Consider the following 11,486-nt stretch of genomic DNA (forward strand, 5'->3'; position numbering starts at 1 on the left):
TGCCTTGCCACCTATCTTGTCGAGTATGCATCCAGTATTTCATGTTTCTATGCTCCGAAAGTATATCGGCGATGCGTCCTATGTTTTGGATTTTAGCACGGTTGAGTTGGATGGTGATATGACTTATGATGTAGAACCAATGGCCATTTTGGAGCGGCAGGTTCGGAAGTTGAGGTAAAAAGATGTAACTTCAATGAAAGTGCAGTAGAGAGGTCAGTCCATGGAGGAGGCTACTTGGGAGACCGAGCAGGAGATGCGGAGCAGATACCCACACCTATTTGAGACTCCAGGTATGTTTCTAGACTCATTCGAGGACGAACATTTGTTTAAGAGGGGGAGAATGTAACGACCCGGCCGGTTGTTTCAAGAGTGATAGCCCCGTTTCCTCCATTTCTTGCTTCTTTTGTGTTCTTCAGCTATATTATAATATGCCGGGTTAGTCGGTTCGGGTCCGAAATGGTTTCAGAGCTAAATTGAGACACTTAGTCTCTTTATTAGAAGCTTAAGTTGGAAAAGTCAACCGGATATTGACTTATGTGTAAACGATCTCGGATTTGAATTTTAATGGTTCCGTTAGCTCCGTTAGGTGATTTTGGACTTAGGAGCGCATCTAGAATGTGATTTGGAGGTCCGTAGTAGAATTTGGCTTGAATTGGCGCAAGTTAGAATTCTAGCGATTTTGGTCGGCAGTGGAATTTGGATATCGGGGTTGGAATGGAATTCCGGAAGTTAGAGTAGGTTCGTGGTGTCATTTTTGACGTGTGTGTAAAATTTGAGGTCATTCAGACGTGGTTTGATAGGTTTCAGCACCGTATGCGGAATTCGAAAGTTTAGAAGTTCTTAGGCTTGAATCCGAGTGTAATTTGGTGTTTTGATGTTGTTTTGAGTGATTCGAGGATTCGACTAAGTTCGTATAAGGTTATATGACCTATTGGTATGTTTGGTTGAGGTCCCGAGGGCATCAGGGTGATTCCGAGTGGTTAACGGATCGTTTGAAGTTGGAAAAATGCAGTTGAAGCTGTTGCTGCTGGTGTTTCCGCACCTGCGGAATGGGAACCGTAGGTGCGAGGCCGCAGGAGCGAAGGAAGAGCCACAGGTGCGGCTAAGGAAGGCCTGGGATCAAACCGTGGGTGTGATGGAAATACCGCATCTGCGGTGGTTTCATAAGCGGATTGAGAGACGCAAATGCGCAGTTGGATCGCATGTGCGGCTTGGGCCCAGCATCTGCGATGGCCGCAGATGTGATGAGGTTACCGCAGGAGCGGAGTCAGTCTTTTAATGAATTTCCGCAGAAGCGGAGCTCTTTTCGCAGATGCGGTTCCGCAGGTGCGGAACTAGGACAACAAGTGCGGTTTTGCTGGGCAGAAAACACCAACTCGAGGTTTTATCTTTCATTTTCCAATTTTGGACTTGAGGAATTCGGGAGAGAGGCGATTTTTTGAAGGTTTTCAAGGAGCAACGCTGGGGTAAGTGATTCTAACCCATAATGGTATAAATATCGTGAATCCATGGCTTTATTCATCATCTAATTAGGGATTTGAACTAGAAATTTGGGGGATTTATGGCTTGAGAGTTGGAGAGTGGATTTTGGGGATTTGAGTGACCAAATGAGGTCGGAGTTTGATAAATTTGGTATAGTTAGACTCGTGAGTGAATGGGCTTTCAGGTTTTGTGACTTTTGTTAGATTTCGAGACGTGGGCACGGGGGCCGAGTTTGAGTCGATTTTGGATTTTGGCTCTAATTTAGTAGTTTTCTTGTGGAATTGATCCCTTTAGCCTTTATTGATTGTGTTGTATTACTTGTGGCTAGATTCGGGACTTTTGGAGGCCGATATGAGAGGCAAAGGCATCGCGGAGCAGGAGTTTGTGCTCGGATTGAGGTAAGTAACAGTTTTAAATCTGGTTTTGAGGGTATGAAACGCCGAGGATTGAGTGTTTGGAGGTGATGCACATGCTAGGTGACGGGCGTGTGAGTGTGCATCGTGAGGGATTGTGACTTGGTCCGTCCCGTGAGACTGTAAAGTCGAATAGCCATTGTTATTACTTATTTTTCCTTGTCTTTGAGCAATTGACTGCCTTTCATGTTAGAAACCATGCTTAGGCCATATGTTATCACTGTTGGGACCCGCAACGGTCGTATACTTGTTGAATTGACTGCTAATTGCTGTCTTATATTCAGTCACAGTCCTACTTGTGTGTTATATTTCTGTTCCCTCTAATTTCTTGTTGATACTTGTTGTATTCTCTGTTTGGGCCGATTATTATGATATTCTGTGAGCCCGAGCCTTATGACTATTTATGGACTGTGGATCGGGTTGCACGTTGGATCGAGTTGCATGCCGCAACAATATTAGAACGGGCTGCACGCCGCAGCAATATAGCGCTTGGGCTGAAGGAGCCCCTCCGGAGTCTGTACACCCCCAGTGAGCGCAGGTACCTATTGAGAGTGTGTATTGAGGGCTGAGAGCCGAGAGTATGAGCTGTTGAGATGAGTTGAGTGACTGCTGCCTTGAGAGGATGTACTTGCTTTTATTTATTGTTGCACTTAGTTGTTATCTGTTCTTGTGGTGAGATTTCTGGAAGATTCATATCTGTTTTACTTGAGCTCGAACTGATTTGACTTACACCACCGGAATTGAAAGCATGTTCACTCTAGACTGAAAACTTTTGAAATGAACTGTATTTTTTATAGCTCGTCATTGCTTCTCAGTTCCTTATTTAATTCTGTTACTTGCTGAGTTGGTTGTACTCATGCTACACCCTGCACTTCATGTGCAGATCCAGGTGTGTACGGTTATGGCAGTCACTGAGTTCGTGCGCGAGCTGACTATCGGAGACTTACGAGGTAGCTGCCGGCGTCCGCAGTCCTTGTTTCTCCTTTCTTATTATCTTTTCTCTCTTATTTTGGCATTTGGCACAGACTATAGTAGACTCTGTTTTCTAGATTGTTGTTAGATGCTCGTGACTTAGTGACACCCTGATGTTGGGCTATTATTTTCGCACTTATGTTTTAATTAGGTTTTACCCCCATTTTATGAAAAACTCTGATTATTTTAAATGCCTTAATTTATTTCTGTATTTTGAAAGTGTTTTGGAAAGTTTGGCTTGCCTAGTACCACGATAGGCGCCATCATAATGAGTTAAGTTTTGGGTCGTGACATAGAGATAGAGGGGGACTCCGAGGTTTTTGGACGCTGGCAGATATACCTTGAAGTCTCCACGTACAGTCTAACTCACTGGTACCTGGTCTGGTAAGCAGTACATGGATCTGTACAAAACGATGTGCAGAAGTGTAGTATGAGTACACCACAACAGTACCCAATAAGTGTCAAGCCTAACCTCGGTAGAGTAGTGACGAGATCAGGTTGGGCCCCTATTGGAATAAAAGGGGAAACATGGCAAAATATATAACAATATAATGAAACGACGGAGAATTTAAACAATGAGAAATTACAAAAAGGTAACAACACAACAAATAACGGTAAATAACAGGGGCGCTCCCGAGGTACCGCCTCGAAGTCCCAAATGTAAATACATAACTGGGGGAGCTCCCGAGGTACCGCCTCGTAGTCCCAAAAGTAAATATGCAATAGGGACGCACCTGAGGTACCACCTCGTAGTCCCAAAAATAAATACACAACATGGGAACTCCCGAGGTACCGCCTCGTAGTCCCAAAAGTAAATACACAACTCATAACCTATGGAACAACGAATTTACAACAAGGAATCCTACAGTTAAAGACTGAATACAAGATCAAGAAAGCAGGTAATTCAACTAAGCATATTGCACAAGTTGCAAGTAAGAGTTAAGACACGTAGGCATGCGTCATTAGGCTAAACATGATGACTACACAAGCTAGAGCAACTCAGTTAAGGAATTAAAAGAAAACTACTCAACAAGAACCGAATTGTTTTAAACATTTAACCCGAGTACGCGCTCGTCACCTCGCGTACCCGGCCTTCACGTATTGCAAATACCATAACAGTAACAAAACCTAAGGGGAGTTTTTCCCACATAAGGTTAGACAAGTCACTTACCTTAAGCCAAGATCAATCAGTCAATAAGAATGTCCTTTCCTTAATTTTTCGACTCCGAACAGCCCAAATCTAGCCAAAAGAAATTACATACTATAAATACAACTATAAAAAATTAATTTAAATAATGAAACTATGACTTTAGCAAAGAATCAAAAAATCGCCCCAAAAGTCGACCCGAGCCCGCGTCTCGGAATCGGGTAAAAGTCACAAAATACGAATACCCATTAGATATCGAGTTCACCCATACCAAAATTACTCAAATCCGATACAAAATTCTCGATCAAAACCTCAACATTCGGCTTAAGAAATTTTCCACTTTTTTCACAAATTTCTCAACCCAAATCCTTAATTAAATTAAGAATAAATGATATTTTAGTGAAGATTAATTAAAAACAAGTCAAGAATAACCCTCGAAAATTCTCCTCAATCCGAGCTCTATATCTCAAAATATGAAAAAAATGGCAAACCTTCGATTTTAAACCATTCTGCCCAGCACTTTCGCTTTTGCGGTCCAAAATCCGCTTCTGCGGTGAAGTATCCGCATCTGCGGAGCTTACTTAAACTCCCAGATATCGCACCTGCGGTTGCGCTTCTGAGCCCACACGTCCGCTTCTGCGAAAACCTTGGCCACCTCAGTTCCCTCACTCTCCGCTTTTGCGATCATCTTTCCGCATAAGCGGTTCTGCTTCTGTGGCCTTCACGTCGCATCTGCGACAATTGACCACCCCCTTCAGCTCCGCTTCTGCGCTTGGCCTCATGTTTCTGCGGGCCCGCACCTGCGGTCAAACTTGCGCTAGTGTGGTTGCACCAGAACTGGTGCACTTCAGCCATTCTTTAAGCTTTAACTTGATCCGTTAACCATCCGAAATCACCTCGAGGCCCCCGGGACCTCAACCAAACCTACCAACAAGTCCTAAAATACAATACAAACTTAGTCGAGCCTTTAAATCACCTCAAACAATGTTAAGAATACGAATCACACCCCAATTCAAGCTTAATGAACTTTAGAACTTCAAATTTCTACATTCAACATCGAAACCTATCAAATGAAGTCCAATTGACCTCAAATTTGCACACAAGTCGTAATTGACATTACAAACCTAATCCATTTTTCGGAATTACAATTCGACCTCGATATCAAAAAGTCCACTCCCGGTCAAAATTTTTTAAAAAATCATCCAATTTTCCAATTTTCGCCAATTAACGTCGAAATGGCCTACGGACCACCAAATCAACATCCGGACACACTCCTAAGACTAAAATCACCCTATGGAGCTATTTAAACTATCGAAATTCCATTCCGGAATAGTCTTTATACAATTCAAACTATGGTAAATTTTTAGAACTTAATTCATAATTTAGGGACTATGGGTCCCATTCTACTCTGAAACTCTCCCGAATCCGACACCAAGCACCCCGACTAGTTACGTAACTTCAAAATAAAATAGAGGGAGCAATAATTAGGCATTCGGAACTAATATTCTCAAAACGACCGGTCGGACCGTTACAAAAAACTTACAGTTTTATTAAAAGAAACCTAAAAATCGTTTCGGTATGGTACGGTTCGATCGGTTTAGTTGGTTTTAAAAATCCATTGACACCCCCTAACATTAACCATGTTAGAAGTTATATTAGGTATGAAACTCTTTGCATTATACGAGACTTCTTAGATCAACTAATATTGTTATTTGTGATTTTTTATACGTGAGTATTTTTTGATGAAGATTTAACACAAGATAGCCATCCACCTAATCTCTTCAATTAAAATAGCCCACAGATGTATAATATATGTATAATTCACATATAATAATATGTGCATAACTATATATAATAAATGTATAATTTATGTATCGACTAGAAAAAGTAAACAATAAATTTGAATGACTATTTGTGAAACAATACCTTTTTTTTATTATAAAGCCAAATGATATTTTAATCATTACTTAGATAAGTTTAAATTTCTCATTAATTATTTTATTGGAATCTTTTTATTAGATGTGTCTAATATTAAATTATTTGGTATAATACTGGTTCATAATTAATAATTTTAGACTTCATTTTTCTAGGAGTTGTAGGACCAACCTTCACTTTCAAATTTCTAAAAGACCAAAAATATCGATTTTTTATTTTTATTATTTGACAAATCTTTGAATATTTGCAATAAAATTATGTCACACAAAATAATTTAACTAAATATAGTTTTTCAAAAAAAAAAAAGTTCAAACAAAATGCGATAGCTTTGAATTCAGAATATATTACTTAAAACAACAATAATTTTTATAAGATATTCCAAATAATATGATGTTCTTACTGAAACTAAAAGGGAAGCTGTGAAGTTGAGCAGATGAAATTATAAAAGCGAAACTTAGTTTAAGTTGAATATAATGATTGAGAACTTCTATAGGGCAGAGTTTCATAATTTATTGAGTTACCTATATATGATCAATGTTCATTATTGTCAGAAGATTAAATAATTATTTTATGAGTCAATCATAGTTTTAATAAAATCTTTATGAATTTTTTTAAAAAATTATCCATCAAGATAAGGTACACGCGCGACACACGCACTTTAGATTTAGGATTCTCTTCTACAAATTAAATAATAATTATTTCAACAAATTTATTATCATGTCTTTGCTATAATACTATGCAAATTCTAAGTCTTCTCTATTCATGGTGTCTTGATTCTGCTATATCTATATTAGACCAGGTCTGGCATTATATCTTACTACTTATAAAACTTAAGTGCATATTTTTAACAATTGCATTGATATCAACATCATATATAGAGTTATTGTTCATGAGGATTGTTATAGTTTTAGAACTTCCAAGACACGTCGAACATGTGCATTTAAATAACTGAAGGAATGAAAATTTAAAGTCCACAAAAATTTCTTATTTCTCCAGTTTAGTGGGTTTTTCATCAAAATAATTGCAAAGATGAAAAAAAGGAAGAAACAAAAATTACAAAGAGAAAAAAAGGAAAGGAAAGACTGATTGAAAAGGGGAAGTTTCATAACGATATCAAGCATTGCAAATTTACTTTCAAACACTTTTTACTCCTTTTATGTTTAGTAGTTCTTTTTGTTAATAAAAGTTTGAGAGAGTAAATAAATATATTAGGTAAAAAAATATTTTGAACTCATTTTAGTTTTATGAATCTTTATTCTCCATTTATGGATTTTTCCACAGAAAGAAATTACAAATATAAAGAAAACGAAACAAAAATTGCAAAGAGGAAAAAATAAAAAGAAAAGGTTTTCCACAGAAAAAAATTACGGGAGGTCATAACTATACAAGCTTAAAAATCATTAAAAATTCACACTAGGAAAGTTTCTAATATTTTGTATTCTTTTTAGGTTTAGAAGTCCTTTTTGTTAATAAATTTGTATTCATTGTTTGACTTCTTATAATTAGCTAATGAAATTCATCGTATACTTGTATGGTTACAATTGAAATAGATAACTTTTAATTAATAAAAATACTTTATTATTTTCTTATATGGTGTCATAAGAAAAGCATTAAACCTCCTTCTATGGTTTTTAAAAATGTATTCTAATTTTTGAAATTTGCATTCGAAATGAGAAACATTCTAAAATACACATGTCTTTGTTTTTTAAAATCTTAATATCAATTTGTATAAGATGAATTTAATAAAACATATGGGTCAAGTGACACTTCCGAAATGAAAGACCTAGAATATTAGGACAAAGGAGTAAGTTAACAAAAATTAAAACTACTCTTAGATTTCAAGGTACATAATTATTATTATTTTATAAATTAGTTGCAATTTAACGAATTAGTGATTGAACGATCTTCCGGTTAGTGTTGTACGATATTCCTTGATGAACCTTCAACTATATCTAATATAAATGTGACATTTATTTTAGTATCAAGTGCTATTTATCAGTAATTTATTCTTCTTGTATTTAAATTTTATTAATAGACGCGAAGAACACGTGCAACACACATACAATATAACTAGTACTATATTAAAAACATGAACCCATAACTTAAAAAGTTAAATTACTTTTATACCCCTCTTATCTTAAAAACTTATTTACTATAATAATAAATAAATAAAAACTAAAAAACACAACGAGACCCTAGCCAGCAGTCACCAAACGTTATGACGAGTCCTAAGCCAACATTCACCAGACGCTACACTCTCCTTCTTTGCTTTGTTTTTTCAATTTGTTTATTAATTTTGTGATAAAAAAACACACTCCTTTGACATCCTTTCTGTCACGATCCAAATTTCTCTCCGTGTGACATCGTGACGGTACCTAGTCTCTACAGCTAGATAAGCCTAACATTTTGCGGAATATTGAAATAAAAATATAAATTTAACCAATTATTCAAAAATACACAATAAAACCCAAAACCTGGAACATCGTGAATCACAAACTACAGAAAGAAAAATCTAGTGTCTCAATACATCAGAGTCTAACAAGGAAAAATACAGAAGATAATGGATATGAGAAAGAGTAGAAGGGGACTCCGAGGTCTGCAGACGCGGCAGATATACCTTGAAGTCTCCAAAGATGTCCCGACTCACTGACAGTGCGCCTGATAAAGTACACCTGGAGCTGCACACGAAAAACATGTGTAGAGAGTAGCATGAGTACACCACAATTGGTACCCAGTAAGTGCCAAACCTAACCTTGGTCGAGTAGTGACGAGGTCAGGTCAAGGCCCTACTGGTAAATATGTAATAAAACAACATAGAGTGTATTATCGGAATAAAATAAAGGCTGAAATTTAACAACAATGAAATCATAGAAGGTAATAGCTTAATACACAGAAACACAACAGGGGATCTCCCGAGATACCGTTTCATAGTCCCAAACATAAATGTGCAGGGGGATCTCCCGAAATACCATTCCGTAGTTCCAAAATAAATGTGCAGGGGGATCTCCCGGAATACCGTTCCGTAGTCCCAAAGTAAATATGCAAGACAGGGGAATTCCGTTCCGTAGTCCCAAAATAAATATGCAGCGCGAATGATAGAAATACAACTACATCACGAAATTCTTACAATTTAGACTAAGTACCAGTTAGGGAAGAAGCAGGAATTTCATTAAGCATGCTGCACATAATTCACATAAACAATTAAGACACGTAGACATGTTGTATTAGACTAAACATGATAGCTACACATATTGGAATAACTCAATTAAGAATGAAAATAGATTAGTACTCGTTAAAATGGTATAACTCAAAATAACAGGGAAACATGTTGCTGCTTAGTAAGAAAAATCGGGTTTTCCATAACTAGCCCGTGTACGTACTCGTCACCTCACGTACACGGCGCTCACATATCACAATAGTTTCAAATCTTAAGGGAATTTCCCCCACACAAAGTTAGGCAAGCCACTTACCTCGAGTCAAGCTCAATCAATCCGTAAGAATGCCCTTTCCACGAATTCTGAATGGCCCAAATCTAGCCAAAAGCAATTACATATCATAATTACAACCATAATAGACTCATCTAATTAATTAAATCAATACTTTAATAAAAATTCTGAAATTCGCCCTAAAAAGTCGATACTGGCCCACGTCTCGGAATCGGGTAAAAGTCACAAAATCCGAAAGTCTATTCACTCACGAGTCTAACCATATCAATTTACTAAAATTCGACAACAAATGGTCCTCCAAATCCACAATTCAAACTCCCAAATTTCTAGCCTCCAACTTCTAATTTCTACCTTAAATACACACTAACTAGGTAAAAAAATACATGGGGAAGCATGATTATTGATCAAAAATAAGCACAAGGGACTTACCTCAAGAAATCCCTCAAAAATGCTCTAAAAAATCGCCCTAAACCGAGTTGCAAAGTTCAAAAATGACAAAAATTGCGAAGCCCTTCGGTTTTAACTACTGCCCAGGTATTTCCACACCTGCGGAGCCGGGCTCGCACCTGCGGGTGCGCTTGTGCGGAAAAATGTGCGCATTTGTGCAATTCACTTACCCCCTCTGCCTTTGCACCTGCGATGAAAGGGCTGCATTTGCGCGTGCGCGCTTGCGGAATTCCCTTCCGCTTCTGCGGACCTTGCGCACCTGCGAAGACCCCTAACACATCTGCGGGCATCACAGATGCGAAAATCACCTCGCACCTGTGACCCTTGGCACTTCTCCATTTTCCCGCTTCTGCGCCAATTTTCTCGCACCTGCGGGCAGCCTTGCGAAACACACCCGAGGCCCCCGGGACCTCAACCAAACCTACTAACTAATCCTATAATACCATACGAACTTAGTCGATCCTTCAAACCACCTCGAACAATACCAAAAATCATGAATTAATCACGAATTCAAGCATAAGAACTTAGAAACGATGCCGAACCACGTCAAATCGAGTCCGAATTACCTCAAATTTTATACACAAGTCACAAATGACACTACGAACCTACAGCCACTTTCGGAAATCCATTCCGAGCTTGATATCAAAATTTTCACTATCGGCCGAAATCGCCGAAAATCTAACTTTCGCCAATTCAAGCCTAAATCTACTAAAAACATCCAAAACGCATTCCGGACGCGCTCCTAAGCTCAAAATCACTCAACGGAGCTAACGGAGTTGATGAAATCCATTCCGGATTCGTCTTCATACAGTTCCGACTATGGTCCAATTTCTAAAGCTTAAACTCACAAGTAGGGACTAAGTGTCCCAAAACTCCCCGAATTACATAACCAATCACTCCGGAAATTCCCAAAAGTAGAAACAAATGTGGGAAAAGCAGATATTAGGGGATTGGGGCTCAAATTCTCAAAATTACCGGCCGGGTCGTTACACTTCCATAAAGTCCAAACTTCATCATACTGTAAATTTCCATTTATCTTTAATCTAGCAATTTGTCTTCCTAAAAATCTAATTATCCTATTTAGTAATATATAAAAACTAATGCAGACAAAAAAAGCCAATGTTTCATACATATGTTTAGAAGTTGATAATGTCTACAAACAGTCCAAGCATTATGTCACGACCCAAAATCCACTATAGGTCGTGATGGCGCCTAACGCCGCCGTCAGGCAAGCCAATGGTGATTGATCAATTTATTTACTCATTTTATTACTTTGAAATTATAATTTTTATTAATTAAATAGCATGAAATAGAATTTACAGGGTAAATGATAATATTTACACGAACTACAATAATGAACAATCCGTAGGAACTCCCAAAATTCGGTGTCACAAGTGCATGCGTATCAACTAGGAAATATAATAAAATACAACATCTGTCTGGAATACAAATTAGACAGGAGAATATAAATAGGTTTGATGGAGACTCTGCAGGTTGTGGATCTCAACATGGAATGCAGCTCACGGTGAAGTTCCCCCAATAGCTGCGCCTTTGCGCTCAAAAGGCCATCAGACATATATGTACCTACACAATAAGTAGATCAAGTGTAGCATGAGTACGTATGTCACGACCCAAAATCTACTA

Source organism: Nicotiana tabacum, chromosome 22 (genome assembly GCF_000715075.1).
Source record: "Nicotiana tabacum cultivar K326 chromosome 22, ASM71507v2, whole genome shotgun sequence".
Taxonomy (NCBI): Eukaryota; Viridiplantae; Streptophyta; class Magnoliopsida; order Solanales; family Solanaceae; genus Nicotiana; species Nicotiana tabacum.